The following is a 15,932-nucleotide window of genomic DNA, read 5'->3' on the forward strand; positions in this document are numbered from 1 at the left end:
GCTGGTCTCGAACTCCTGACCTCAGGTGATCCACCCGCCTCAGTCTCTCAAAGTGCTGGGATTACAGGCATGATCCACCATGCCTAGCTGACAGAATGTTTCAAGAGACAAAGTTTCAGTTTAAGACTTGGGCCCAGAAAATGGCATGGTGTTAATTTCACTGTGTTCTACCAGGCAAGGCACTCACAGAGTCCAGCTAGATTTAAGGAAAGGAAACATAAAACCCAGCCTCTCAATGGGTGAAATTCAAAGAATTTGCAACAAGCTTGAATCAACAACCGAGTCTATCAATGCATCCTTCCAACATAGGGGAGGATTAAAATGCACTGCATTCACAGAGTTTTAATGCTAGCTTGGCTACTCTCTGGTTGAGTGGTTTAGGGTAAGTCCTTCTCTGAGCAAGTAGCCTCTCAGAGACTTCAATTTCTGCTATGTAAAATGAGATTTGTGATACTGCTGCCTAGCTCCTAATTGTGAGAATTACAGAAGAGAATTTGTAATGTGAAAATTGCACAGTATCTGGCACTTAGGTGATAGCTATAATGTGATTATTAAGTATAAGAAAGTCTGTTAGCTGTTTTGAGATGCTACAAAAATGTTTTATATCAGGAAATTATGAGCAAAAGATTTACGTTGAATAAATGTGAGTGTTCCAAAGTTGGGAGGAGAGAACATTTACATCCTGACTTGGGTTATCCTATGAAGCATTAGGAAGCTTCAGCCCTGAAGTCTGTTTCAGGTGTGATAGAGAAAGGTGGAGGACCACAGACACAGCTGTGCTAACCCTTTGACAGAGAAATGTACTGATTTTCTCAATAATATGGGAAAATGCATAATTATAGTCACAAAATTATTCCCTCTTGTTTTGTCAATGGAAAAACAAAACTCTTCTATGTATCATCTTCAGCCACATGGTGACACCTAATTCCACTCACATGCCTCTTCATGCGCATATGTGGAACACTCATTTTCCTTCTTAAAAAAGTAAACTCAAACATCCTTTGCAACAACTTCCCTGATTCTCTCAGACAGAATTTGTTCCCCACTCCCTCTATATTCTCATATCACTATGAATGTTTATTGTACATATTATATAATATTATGATTTGTTTTAGGTAGTTGTGTATCCCTCTCCACTTCCCACTGTCCCATGAGTGTGTTGAGTGTGGGAACTGCATCATGAGTGCACAAGTGGGGTACTAAGCCCATGTGCCTGGCTGGAAATACATCACAGGTGAGCCATAGAGTTGAACATGTCCTAGTCCCTTGCTATTCAAGTGTTGTACTTGGACCAGAAGCCTCAGAATCACCTGGGAGCCGGTTAAAAATAAAGAATCTAAAACCACCCAAAACCTACTGAGTCAGAATCTGCATTTTAATAAGATCCACAGGGTATTCATGTGTGCACTTATATTTGAAAAGCATTGCTCTAGCATAAGCTGCAGTCTGGCTTCCCTCATTGAAATGTACTCAATCTTTCCTGACAGGAAATACCTAAAGACATTTTTTCAAACCCCTTTCTCAATTTTTGAAGACAAACAATTTAGTATAGTTTGGTTAAAAAACATACATTTCTTTTTGACCACATATACATATGCTTTTTTAAACATCTGGATTACTTTATAATTTTTATTTTTTCATTTTTGTGGGTACATGGTAGGTGTATATATTTATGAGGTACATGAGATATTTTGACACAGTTGTGCAGTGTGAAATAAGCACATCATGGAGAATTAGATATCCATTCCCTCAAACCTTTATCCTCTTATCCTCTGAGTTACAGATAATCCAATTACACTCTAAGTTATGTTACAATGTACAATTAAGTTATTATTGATGATAGTCATGCTATTATGCTATCAAATAATAGGTCTTACTGATTCTTTGTAACTACTTTTTGTGCCCATACACCCCCTCACCCCCCACTACCATTTCCAGTCAGTGGTAACCATTATTCTACTCTCAATGTCCATGAGTTCAATTGTTTTGATTTTTAGATCCCACAAATTTTGTGCCTGGGATATTTCACTTAACATAATGACCTCCAGTTCCATCCATGTTGTTGCAAATGACTGGATCTCATTCTTTTTTTATGACTGAATACTACTCCATTGTGAATATGTACCACATTTTATCTATTCATAAAGAATAAAGAATATCTATTCAAGGACTTTGCGACTCTTGGACCTTTGGCCTCAGACTGAAGGCTGCACTGTCAATTTCCCTAACTTTGAGGTTTTGGAACTCAGACTGGCTTCCCTGCTCCTCAGCGTGCAGACAGCCCTATTGTGGGACCTCACCTTGTGATTGTGCGAGTCCATACTCCTTAATAAACTCCCCTTTATATATACATCTATCATATTAGTTCTGTCCCTCTAGAGAAGCCTTACTAATACAGGCAAACACTGTCCTGAGTGCTTTACCTGCATTGGTTCATTTCATTTTACAACAATTTTGAGAAGCTGGTATTATTATCCCCATTTTATAGAGGAAGCAACTGAGATTCAGAAAGGTAAAGTGTTTTTCTCAAGGTGTTGTGAAAAAATCATCATTTTTAATTTTTAAGGCTTACTACATATTATGTTTACACCTGAAATTAATTTATGGAAATAATTTTCTGGAGGATGTAATGATAAGCATCAGCAATGCCTTAATAGGGGTGTTGTCAATTGACACATTAGGGAAGTCCAATACATGAGGACTGACCTATAATAGAGTCAATTCAGTGCCAATACCAGTTTCTGATGGACTATGAGATATCAATCTTCTTCATCTTTTACTGTCAACACAACAAGTGTTTCAATATGTAACCTTAGCTTCTATGGTGCTTAGTAGAGAGCAGACCAATCAGAAGGCTTCACAGAGAAGCATCCTGGGCATCTTACAAGGCTGTGCTACAGGTTCTCCTATAGGTGGTCCAAGTGAATATTAGATTCCTTCTCTGGGTGAAAGAGTAGCCACTTAAGCAACAGTTCATGTGCTTTGAAACCTCCTTCACCTCACTGCTGAGAAGACTAAACTCTTACTTTTATTTTAGCATCCAGGAGGAGGTGATCAGAGACTATCCAGAATGTGACAAGTTCTTGTCAATCACTCTGAGAGCAGGAGGTGAGGAGAGAAAGAGCTTTGAATCCTCCTGGAGAACCCTTTATGCCTTTGAACAGAGACCATTTGAATTTCCAACATCCCAGGACACTATTTAAAAATTATTGTCTTTGTACCTCTCATAACCTATTCCATTGAGTGTCAATTTTGCTAGTTACCATAAAGTGACTAGACTACCTTCATGACATTCCACCTTAGAGTCACATCATTCAGTTATTTCCTCATGTATGAGGTTAGGGCATTTTTGGTGCTGTGATTTAAAGCAGGATTACCATACAGCCTTAAAACACACTTCAAGTCAAGCATCTGTCCCCAGCTTCATTGCCTGTTAGAATTCTGTTGTGAAGGAGAGAAGTGAAACAAAAAAATAAGTTGAGACATCAATGATTTAATCTTTGTTCTGAGAATGAAGAAGCAGTGAAAGCCATCATACTCCACAAAGAAAATCAGAAGGGACTGAAAGGCAAAAGAGAGGGGTAGTGCAGCAGTAGAGACAGTGCAGCTCTTCCACCGGACAGGGAAGTGAAACTTGATTTCACCATTTGCTGGTTGGGTAGCCTGAGGCAAAGTCAGTCTTTGCATCTCAATTTCTCATTTGTCAAACATAAAATACCCTACCTTGATGGGATTTTGCAAAGAGTAAGGAAAAAAGGAAGAAAAGGTATATAGACTGTATTAGTCTGTTCTCATGCTGCTAATGAAGATATACCCAAGACTGGGTAATTTATAAAGGAAAGAAGTTTAATTGACTCACAGTTCCACATGGCCAGCAAGGCCTCACAGTCATGGCAGAAGGCAAAGGAGGAGCATAGTCACATCTTACATGGTGGCAGGCAAGAGAGCATGTGCAGGAGAACTCCCTTTCATAAAACCATCAGATTTCATGAGACTTATTCACTGTCACAAGAACAAGATGGGAAAAACCCGCCCCCATGATTCAATTACCCCCCATGGGGTCCCTCCCATGACACATGGGGATTATTACAATTCAAGGTGAGATTTGGGTGGGGACACAGAGCCAAACCATATCATAGACCATGGGCACTCAACATTATAAACTAAATTTGTAAAAAGCATTAAATCTTCTTAGTTAAGATTCTCTGAAAACATGCTCTGGAATAGAGCTTTTCCTAAAGGAGATTTTTGGTGAGTACATTCAGAATCATCCTATGCAAGGTAATGAAGGAAGTGGCATTGGAAGAGGAAGAAGTTGAACTGTGATGAAGATTCAATACAAGGCTCAGCTGATACCATGGGAATCTCTGGAGTCTTGATAATCTATCAGAATTGTTTAAATTGAGGAAAGGGAACTCAATTTGTTCCTTGATACCAACCTATCTTTGGATGAATGCTATCCTTGGGAAGAATCATAACCCTGGGCAGGACAGCTCCCTTCAGCAGAGAGTGATGCTAGAGACAGACTCAGATGTGAGTCCCAGCAGTTAACATTTCTGGTAGATTGGGGAATGAATGGCTCTGTCCTGAAACAGAAATCTGGCCAGGGCACTATATTATCCACTACTGATGCAAATGCCACATAGGCAGAATTCTGACCCCAGGCCATTGGGAAAACCCATATTGATGCTAAATCCAATGAGACATAGCAATGTGTGCCTTTGTGTTTCCAAACACAACCTCAGGACTGGACTCTCCCCTAATTCTATCTTAAGGTCAGCACAATGCAGAATATCAACTGTATGACCCTTTGTGTACCCTAAAGTGAAAGGTCTAGGTGTGCAAAAATTGGATCAGTTCTGTCACTAATAGATTCTCAATACCTATCACAGAGCCTGCACATAATAGTGGTTCAAAAGTTGTTGAATAAATGAGTATACATAATGAGCTGGATTGACTCTGAAGACAGACATGGAAGAAACATCAGAAAAGGAAACGTGGAGGCCTTTCTTCACCAAATATAGATTCTGGTAAGTCACTTAAGTTAATTCAGAGTCTACTATACATGTTTCAAAAAAAGCAAAGACTTAATGATAAAGAATGATGAATAATCCCAGGAAAATAATGTACATCTGAAACTTAGTCTTTTTATATCCCATAATGAGTGTAGCCACAAAGATGTTTTCTATAATAGTCATTAAAGCTCTCCAGGTTTGAAGCAAAAGAAAGTCAGAAAACCATTTCCCATAATGACAGCCACCAATTTTCTCACAATCATAAAGGAGATGCAGAATTAGCTCCATAATATCTGCTATTTAAAAATGTCAGCCTAGTATTACTAAGGAAACACAACCCAGGCACAAGACCCAGCTTCTCACACAACGCATTTCACGGATATGCTGACTTGGCTAACGCTTCTGCGATTGTACCAAAGGTTGAGGTGACATCTGACTACAGCTTGAGAGAAAATAAATTTATGTGGCCAAAAATGACATGTAGCCTTCCCTGTGAAATGTAGTTTTTCAAATTTCTACTTTTAACGTGATTTACATCACAGAAAACACTGAGAGCCAGTCAGCACTTTCATGCCTTTGATTTTGGTGTAATTATTTTTAGGCTGAAAGATTTTTACTGTCTATTACTTTTGCCCATAAGCATATCAAGTTTTTTTTTTCTATTCTCTCTGTTTAAAAGATGGAAATAGAAATTTCTCAAAAAAGTCTTTTCAGAAGCAAAAGATTGCCAAAACTCTCATCAGAAGAGGGAGTGTTTTGCTATTGCAGCCTAGGGAGCATTCTAAAATCTGACAGAGCCTGGCTTGGTGACTGGGGCGGGCAGAGTCACATGAATGCCTAAGTTCTAATTCACCTTCCAAGGTGCTGGCTGGGAACTCTCACAAAGACTGCTGCTATAGCTCCCAACTCATCTCCCTGCTTCCCTTCCGTCTTGGTCCTCTTCAATCCACCCTCCACAGTCAGTCAGTGTGAGTTCATTCAGCAAAATCAGACTTTGTCACTCCTCGGCCTGAACTGTTTCAATGCCTTTCCTGACTCTTAAAATAAAAATAAAAGCTCAATGCCATGTCCTTTGTAGTACTTATGATCTGACTCCAACTCTTTGACCAGGATAACCTTATGAAAGGTTTGAGAGAGAACAATTATAGGCGAGTGAAGTTGATATTTGTCTACATGATAAGCGTCTAAGAAATGTACCCTGGAAAGTGACCAGCAGACCTCTAGGCACTACCTCTCTCATCTCCCATGAACCACTCCTCTCTGAGCCCACAGGCCCTAGCTCCATATCTTAAATAGGCCTAGTGTGTGGTTGTTTGCTTTTTTACTAAACTTTTCTTTGGCACTGGACTTGGAACAGAGACAATAGAGCTGAAGTGGAATTCAGACTTGACACTTGGCAAAAGTACGATGTTCACTCTGATGATTCTTGCATTTGATACCTTTGTAGCTTTTAATTTAATATAAAAAACTGACCCCTATACCAACATTCTAAACCATCCATCCCAGTTAGAGGCACATATTACCATGCAAGAGAAAGTTCTATTAAGAGCCTCTTGTGTTTAAGCAATGAACTTCGTATGGAGAGAACTAATTATTTACTTTCAGTTCCACAGCTCGGTTGCCCTTAGCTTTTCCATGTATAAGTGTCTATTTCCACTGCTGAGGCTCCAATATGTTTTGGTGTGTTTGGTGAGTAGGTGGGACCAGCCACCATTTTACTCCCCATCTAATTCCTGTGGTAATTGACAGAGCAAAAATCTTAGAAAACCTTCAGGGTTATTGTCCTGACATTAAGAACATGTAGAGAAGGAATCTGTGATAACTTCTAGAGTTTCATGGGAGATTCAGGAAAGATAAGACCCTGGTTAAAAACAGCAAGCAGTGTCAATGAAAGTGGAAGAGGTGGAGCTGCTACTCAGAATCTTCACCATAAAGGAAAAGATTATCTGCAAAGATGAAGCCCAGAGACCAAGAACACTGATCTCCGAGAGCCTCACTGATCCCTGTGGAAGGCTTCTTTCTTCCTTATTTACTCAATAAACATTTCATTACATGGTCAACTTTATTGATTTATTCAACTATAGCACACAAGGTACCCTAGCTGTGTTGTGTAGAAATATTTATGATTACTTAATGATACATAACCCATTATTGATTATTAATTAACATATAATAACTTGAACTTCTCTTCTGACAGCTGTGAGAACAAGCTACTTATCAATCAACCAAAATTTTTAACACTCACATAGTGAGAGGAACCCAATCATTTTCATCAGATTTATTGGATGACAGCATCATTGCCAGGTCTCACAATGAAATGCAATCTAGAATAATGTGAAGGTATTAAATTTATAGTTGGGTTATTAACTGTAGCTATGAAATAAGAAATGATAAAGAGAGTGACTTCAAAAGTTTTAGAAATGCATGTTGGAGGAACCTACCATCTGAGAGGAACTCCTTCTTACATGTCTTTCATGTGTTTTCAGAATAATAAAGATTTAGAAGTTATTTTCTAAAAAAAACTAAGAAATATTTTTTAAAATTAAAAAAAATTCTCAGAGATACATAAGCAGTGTTATCAAATAAGCAAGGAGTGTGGAAAGTTCTTATACAGTTTTCCAGCAAAAGTGAGAAATTGATAGCACTTCCATGAAGAAAAGAAATTCCAAACTTATACTATAAATGAAAACTCACACTGTAGTCTGTGTTTGGAATGTTTTATTTGGAGAAAAAAGTGAGTCACTCAGCAAAATCTCAGAAGCAAAAGAGTTTTAGAATCATAGCCTTCAGCAATGGGATTCATGACAAGTCTCTCTGTCTGCAGGATGTAATCCCTTCTTGAATTTAAAATGGTGTGCCTCCTAAAAAGGCTTCCTGGGGGAGTTCTGAAGTACTTTAGGGGAAAGTACCAATGAAATTATCGTTGATTCTATTTACACTGCTACAGCACATTTAGAACTAGGCTTTTGACTGCAGTACTATTTTTCCTTCCTCAATACTCACTAAGAGTTTGAAGACTTGGGCAACCTATTTAACCTGTTTCTTTTCCATGTCTATGAAATTGGTTAATAACACTATTTGGTAGAGTAGTTTTGAAGATTAAATAAGTAAATAAAATTAAACCCTTAAAGTAGAGACAGTTTAAAAGAGAGTTTTTAGTGACAGCTGTCACATTAACATCATCATTACCATCATTTACCAACAACTATGGGTTCTGAGCTACTTAGGGTTGACTTTATGGTAAAGGAACCCTTCATACTTCAAGAAAGTAGCATCGACTCTGTCTCACAAATATTTTGTGATGTATGCTTTCATGATGTGTGCTTTAACTGTGTATGCTAAATGTTCTGAGTAAACAAAACTGTCTCCACTATTTTGATGACATATGGTTGGACAAAGGCCTGGTTGTGAGCTGAAAGCAATTATACATTGGCCAAATATGAAGAAGGCAAACCATCTCTGAGGTGGCATGTATACAATTCTTCCCAACAAGAGTAATCCAAATCAGATGGGCACAGGAACCCCACTTGAAATATCTCTTTTTAAAATATAAGCATGGAGAAATTAGCAATGAGCACAATGATCACTGTCTTAGTCCATTTTCTGCTGCTATAATTGAAACTGGATAATTTATAAAAAAACAGAAATTTATTTCTTAAAATTCTGGAGGATGGGAAGTCCAAGATCAAGGCACCAGCAGGTTTTGATGTCTGGTAAGAGCTCAATCTCTGCTTCCAAAATATTAAACAGTACCTTGAACACACTGTCTTCTGGAGGGGAAGAACTGTTCCTCACTTGGCAGAAGAGTGCAGGGAGCAAATCCACTCCCACAAGCCCTTTTTATAGTAGCATTGATTCATTCATCAAGGAAACGCCCTCATAAGCTAAACACCTCCCATTAAGCTTCGTTTTCCAATACCATTGCATTGGGGATTTAGTTTCAACCTAAGTTTTAGAGTGGATAAAACATTCAAACCATAGCAGTCACTAAACTTAAGTATAAACCAAATGAACCTATGCAATTTTTGTAGTTCTACTTGAGAACCTAGAAATCTCAGTCTTGGTGCTGATAGCCAATGCTCTTGAAGAAACGACACCTTTTGCTGTCCTGTAATGTGTTGTATTTGTATATACATACTATAGCACATACTATAGGGTATACACACACTATAGACACTACATATATTCTCCTTAACTTGCAGATGGCCATTTTCTCACTGTGTCCTAACATGATTTTCCTCTGTGCACTCAGGTCCCTCATGTCCCTGTGTGGCTAAATTTCTTCTTGTAAGGACACCAGTCCAATTGGATTAGAGCCCTGTGATGGTTAGATTTATGTGTGAAGTTGGCTGGGCCACAGAACCCAGATGTTTGGACAAACATTTTTCTGAATGTTCCTTTGAGGGTGCTTTTGAAAGAGATTTACACTTAAATCAATAGGTTTTGGGTAAAGCAGATTGCCCTCCATAATGTGTGTGGGCCTCATCCCATCCATTGAAAGCCTGAAGAGAAGAAAAGCTGGCCTTGCTCAAGAAACAGGGAATTCAGCCATCAGATCAATTCAGACTTCATCAGCAACATCACCACCAGCAGTCTGCCTTTGAACTTGAACTGCACCTCTTTCCTGAGTCTCTAGCCTGTGAGCTTCCTCCATGAGATTTTGTACTTGCCAGGCCTCCCTTCACCATTCCATGAGCCAATTATGTAATAACCACCCCCACCCCCCACCACCACACACACACACATTGAATAGGTGCACATTTCAGGCTGGAAATAAACTGGGGAAAATGTAGCCCAGGAACGACTGGCAGCCAACTGTGGCCCAGAGGAAAAGCCTGACCAATAATGAAATTAATTAATAAATGATGTTAATATTATTAAACTGAGCAACAGTGTGGAAAAGGCGGCATTTTTTAAGCCCTCATGACCAGCTATTCTTGGGCCTGCTGGCAAAGAGTGTAATTCAGTGAGTCTGGGGAGAAGCCTTGTAAATTAAATGTTAAGAAGCACTCAGATACTCACTATAAAGTTGTTATATAGGGCACACTTTGAAACACAATGACTTGTCTCTCTGACTTCACTCTGGACCCAAATTCTCTCCTAATCTGGCTCTTCTGCCAACTAAAGGCCAAATAACCCCATCTGGTTACCTTACCTCAGTGAATCTCGGGGCGTGGCCTTTTAAGCTGGAAGTTCTCCCACACCAACTTACATTAACTTACACAGACATGCATACAAATTTGAGCCTCTACTTCTTCAATAGTTATGTTTTTTAAATGCTGGATTCTATTTATTTATTTATTTACCTGCAGGAAAGGCTGATTCTCACCCCAACACAGGGTTTGCACACAGAAGTGCATTATTGAATAAGTGTGTGAACTTTTGCGATAATACCAGCAATGTTATTTCTTTGGTGATCCCTCTGCAGTTATCATTTTCCCTGTTTTTATGATTGTTATGAGACTCAAGTAAATAATTTTAATTTCATGACTATCAGCTTGGAAAGCTGTTGAAGAAGGATTTTTTTTTTTTCATCTAATGCAGCTAAGTTACTGATAGGGTCTTAGAATTGGGGTTCCTTCAGACACTACATTTTCTGGGATTATCTTTGTTCGTGGTGATCAGAGAAACACATATACATGTTTATACTCAGAAAGAATATAAAGTAACAAATATACAATTTTTTAACAATGTAAATAAATTTGTTTCTTTTGAAGAAAAATGACTGGAGGAGATATCCTCGATCTCTTCACTGATAATGAATTGGGGCAGTACATAACAGCTAGGGAAATAGTCACTGTAGCAGAAATAGCACAGCAGCAAAATTAATTTGGTGATGTAACTATGTTTTTCAAATAGCCCCTATTCTGTTGTCGTACCTGTTCGTGAGCTACAGGAACCCCACCTATTTCCATTTTCTTTGTTTTTGTTTTTCTTTTATTTTTCTTGTGAAACAGGGTCCCTCTCTGTTACCCAGGCTGGAGTGCAGTGCTGTGGTCATAGCTCACTGCAGCTTTGACCTCCTGAACTCGAGGGATCCTCTTGCCTCAGACTTTCTAATAGCTTGAACTACCAACAATTTACCCAGCTTTTTTTTCTTTTCTTAATTTTTGTTAGAGACAGAGGTCCTGTTATGTTGCTCAGGTTTGTCTTGAAATCCTGACCTCAAGTGATCCTCCCTCCTCAGACTCCCAAATTGCTGGGATTACAGGAATGAGCCACCATGCTCAGCCTCCATTTTCTCACATTAGCAAAGATTCTGGAAAATATTACAAATCATTCAGGGAAGAAAAAAGAAATGAAGATTGGCATTTTCTAAGACTAGCTGTAGATGCCTGCAAATCTCCTATTTTCCTGAGGTTAAACCTTTCTGTCTTTTTCTGTTGCAATTTAAACTTGAAAAAATATTTATAGGTAAATTAAATTATTGGTCTCACATTTCTCAACAAAGAGATTTTTGTCTTCCCTCTATCAAAGTATTTTGCAATAATGATTTTTTCATTTTCACCTTTTAATGCCACACAATCTGTATTGTTAATATACTTCAGGAAGACATTGTCAATATGTACACTGAAGGAATATAAAGAAAAATCTCACCTTGGCCAGCCAGTCTGTAGAGTGTATGGGGATGTGCAGTGCTGTTAATTCCTCTGAGCTCTATCTGTGGGAATGATGAATTCTAGCCATTATGGAGGACTGTGAGGTTAAATTAATTAGGTTCTTCTATTACACTGCAGTATTCTAGAAATGGTAGCCATTTTTCCTTTAAATGTCATCATTTCTGGATCTAGTTAGCAGCTGATAAAATTAAAGAGGAGATCATGTAAATTTAACAATACAAATAACACTTCCCTTCATGTATATTGAAAAATGCATAAAGAGAAGGATCAGCCAAGTTGTACATGCCCACAATGAACAAAGGATATAATATAATTCATATTTTAAAAGAATAAAATAGAACCAGCCAGTGTGCACTTGGATCCTTCAGTAAGTTCTTGAATCCATACTGTTCTTGGTAACATTAATATATGTAGTTACAAACTGTTGCCAATAGGAAAGAAAATATCCTCTGTTGTGTAGCCTTCTAAACACTTTTTAAAGAATTATGCCCTTTTTTTCATTTGGAATTATAATTTTGATTGTCTGCTATATCTTAGAATCTCCAATGGATCATAAGTATACACATTTAATTCCTTAAACTAATCACCTGAGTTGAAAAACAATGTCACATTAGCAGACCCAATAACATCTCTTATCTTGTGAAAAAAGAGCACATATAGGCATAAAAATAACATCAATTATGATATTTATTCTGCTGCTGCAGAAACAGAACAAAGAGACTGGTAGGCTAATGAATCTGTATAGTATTAAAAACAGATGTGTTCCTATTGCATTAGAGAGTAAGAATGTACTATTAATAGGTGACAAACTGCACACTCTAATAAAAATAGTACAATTTTTAAAAAAATTTTTAACCTTTCAAGGGGTATTTTATTACGCTTATAGTTAATAAAATTTTTTTACTGCAAAAAAAGACCAACAATATCTTGAACTCCAGGGCTCAAGCTATCTGCCTACCTGAGCCTCCCAAAATGCTGGGATTACAGGTGTGAGCCACCGCACCCAGGCTGCCTTATATATATTGTAATAGCCTTTGGCCAAGGGTAACACAACCTGATGTACCAATATTAATTTCAAAAAATGAGTAGAGAGTAATATGTCATGAAGAAAAAACAGCGCATTCAATTAAATAAAGATAAAGCAGCCAAAAGAATGGCAGATATAGTCTTGAGCTTAGAAAGTAGATGGGAAAGACAGATGAGACATTCCCTAAACCCAGTGAGTTCTCAGACATGGATAAAATGAGGAAGTAGGAGACAGAGAGTAAATGAGAGGCAGAGCTACTTGGGAGCAATGTCTATGGTCCACAAGATTTGAAGAACTTTTAATATAGAGGAATGTAGGTTCAAAATTCTGAGTTTATCTACCTACTCCCCCACCACCAGCAGAATTTTATCCCAACTTCCACCTCTCACAAAATAAATTTGGAGCAGGGAGTAATTTTCAGCCTGGGAAATACTTTCATTTAATAACTAATTATATTAATGACAACATTTTATCTAATGAATCCTTTTGATCCTAAGACTCTCCTCAATTTGTCCAAAAAGACCATTCTCCCAAGATTTCAAGAGTCATTGGATGGTTTTATTATTACTGCAGGGAAGATTTACTCAAACTGTTGTGAGTGAAGGTTTCTAGTGGGAAGCCAACCCCTCCTCAGGTTTCTCTGTCCCTTACACCACTCAGCTAAAAAAATACTCTCAAACATAAATTTAGATCTAGAAAAAATATATTGTGGAAATGGAAATGATGCACATAATCATAAAAGACTGAATTTTATTGAGTCTTCTTCCTCTATCCATTCTGGGTATCCTGAGAATACGTGCTAAAAGGTTTCCCCCCACCTGCCCACATGAAGGAATGTATACACATTATTGTTGATCTTAGGTACTTAGCACAAAAATACATTTCTTTCTGAGTGAATGAATGAAATGAGAGCAACTGGGAGGCCAAATCAACACGTGGAAATAATCGTTACTGTTGCTTTATCAGCTGTGTTCAATTATCACTTAATAATGACTTTCATTAAAATTGGCTCATTTATGGCCAAGTTTAGAATTAGAGCAAAGCATAGTTGTCTTAGTTCAGATTCCCCAGGAAGCAGGCACAGAGACAGTATTTCTGTGGAATTTATTAAGGGAGTATTCCCAAAAGAAACCAGGAAGAGAGCAAAAGAAGCAGGAAAGATAAGAGGAAGAAGCCAAGCAGGGTGCAGTTTTAGACATCACACTAGACTTCAGCTGAGGCTGCAGGGGGCTGTGGAGCACACTTAAACGTTACAGGGCCTGTAAGGCAAGGGAGCTAGCTGGGCTTTCATAGTCCTTTGCAAGTGCCTGGCAACTCTCCAACTGAAACTGAACTCCCAGGCATTTCTGGCTCCTGGCGTGTCTGATCAAAGGGTTCCAGAGGCCCCAGGGTGGGCCTCTAAACAGGTTGCAGGTGTGAGCCCTTAGGAGGCACTAACAGACAGGCAGGCTTTACCCACAGAACTGGTAACAGAGATCTGAGGGATGACAACAGCATTTGCTACAATATTTAAAACCACTGGGGAAACCTGAAAGCACTTATATCATCAAACAGAACTGAACTTAAGGCTCACCTGAGCACTTACACCTGTGCCACATTAGCCAAATTACTGCAGCTTCTTGATCCTCGGTTTCCCCATATGCAGAATGAATGTGATAGTAACTGCACCCATATGTTTACAAAGACCAAATTAGAAAACATGTACAAAGCAATGTAAAACAGTGCCTTCTATATAATAACTACTCAATAAATGTTCATTATCATTATCATCATCACCATGCTCTTCCTCCTCCTCATTGTCCTCGTCATCCTCAACATTGCTGAAATGAGAAAATATCTTGGTAAAATACAATATTTTGACATTTCTTTAACGCCTAAATTCCAAGCTTTCTTGTGTTTTCTGATCCAAAATATTCAACTCTCTAGCTTCAAGAAAGATGCTTGCTCTTCTCTTTCCACTTCATCCTTCTCTTTTCACTTCATTCTTCTCTTTCCACCTCTGATTCTCATGTCTGTGTTTCCCCTGACCTTACATTTAGAGCCAGCCAATTCATTATTCAGCCAGTACCAGGCAGACTCAGAGAGGAGTGTGGATCCAAAACTAATAGATATTGTCAGTTATTTGCACACTGAAATTAAGGAGATCATTGCCAGCTCCATGGAAGGTCTGCCAGAAAGCACAAGTGACAAAGACCTCTGGCAGCAACAATCCTGGGATGATCAGGCTTTATTAAAAGGCAGTGATGGAGAGATTCCAAAACAGAACTGCTGGGTCTCAGAACTGCTGAAAGCCTCGGGTATCCCAGAACCTTTGAGTATGATTTCATTTGCCTTAGGTGGTAAATTAATTTCTGATTCATACAGGGGGGATGAGAAGAGAAGTGTGTTTTCAGAGGGAAACTTGACCTGAGAAATTCAAATACTGAGCAAACAGAAAACAGAAACAGCTTAAACTTTTAAGGCTCCCAAAAAACTTGTCAGGCTTGTCATTAGTCCTACCTGCTGCTGTGGTCATCTTTCTGTCGTCAAGAATGTCCCCTTATACCAGCTTAAGATCTCTCTTTGGGTTTTCTGTCTTGCTTCCAATTATAGAACGGTCTAATCTTTCATTATAAATACCATGCTCTTAATTATGGATATCTATGACAGACACAATAGATTCTCAGAACCTGGCCTCAGCACTCAAGATAAAAGACTCCAGCGAGACACTCTGATGACCCAGTGGGGAAAATATTGCCCTGTGGTTATGCGTTATTATCGTTTTCAAGCTGCCTAAGGATACAGTAATTTGAAGATAAGGGGAATGTCAATCAAATTATTCACATCCTTAGATCATATTTCATATTAGAAAGTAAAAATTAGTTTAGTCTATTTTTCACTCAATCAGTTAACACAAATCATCATTTAAGATGCAAATTTAACATAGATTAAAAATTCTTTATTGAGGGATGCTTCTTGGAGGCATACCAATTAAACATGTATTGGATTTTACATGACATTTTTGCTATTTTTTTGCTCATTTAAGGTTCCAGCTTGGCAAAGGAGATCCCAGGAAACTATCACACTTCCACCAAATTATTTTTGGACTTGAAAGAGAAATAGTGCTAGAACTTGAAGCCAATTTTCAATACCCACAGAAGCTCACATAGCCCCAACCTATAAATGTGGTAGCGCATTAAATGAATAATATGTTGGAGCACAAAATAGTACATTGTGGAGTACTAGTGGCTGTATGAAAAAGGCAGAGTGAAAATCATCTTTTTTACTTCA

This window comes from Gorilla gorilla, chromosome 8 (assembly GCF_029281585.2).
Source record: "Gorilla gorilla gorilla isolate KB3781 chromosome 8, NHGRI_mGorGor1-v2.1_pri, whole genome shotgun sequence".
In the NCBI taxonomy this organism is placed as follows: domain Eukaryota; kingdom Metazoa; phylum Chordata; class Mammalia; order Primates; family Hominidae; genus Gorilla; species Gorilla gorilla.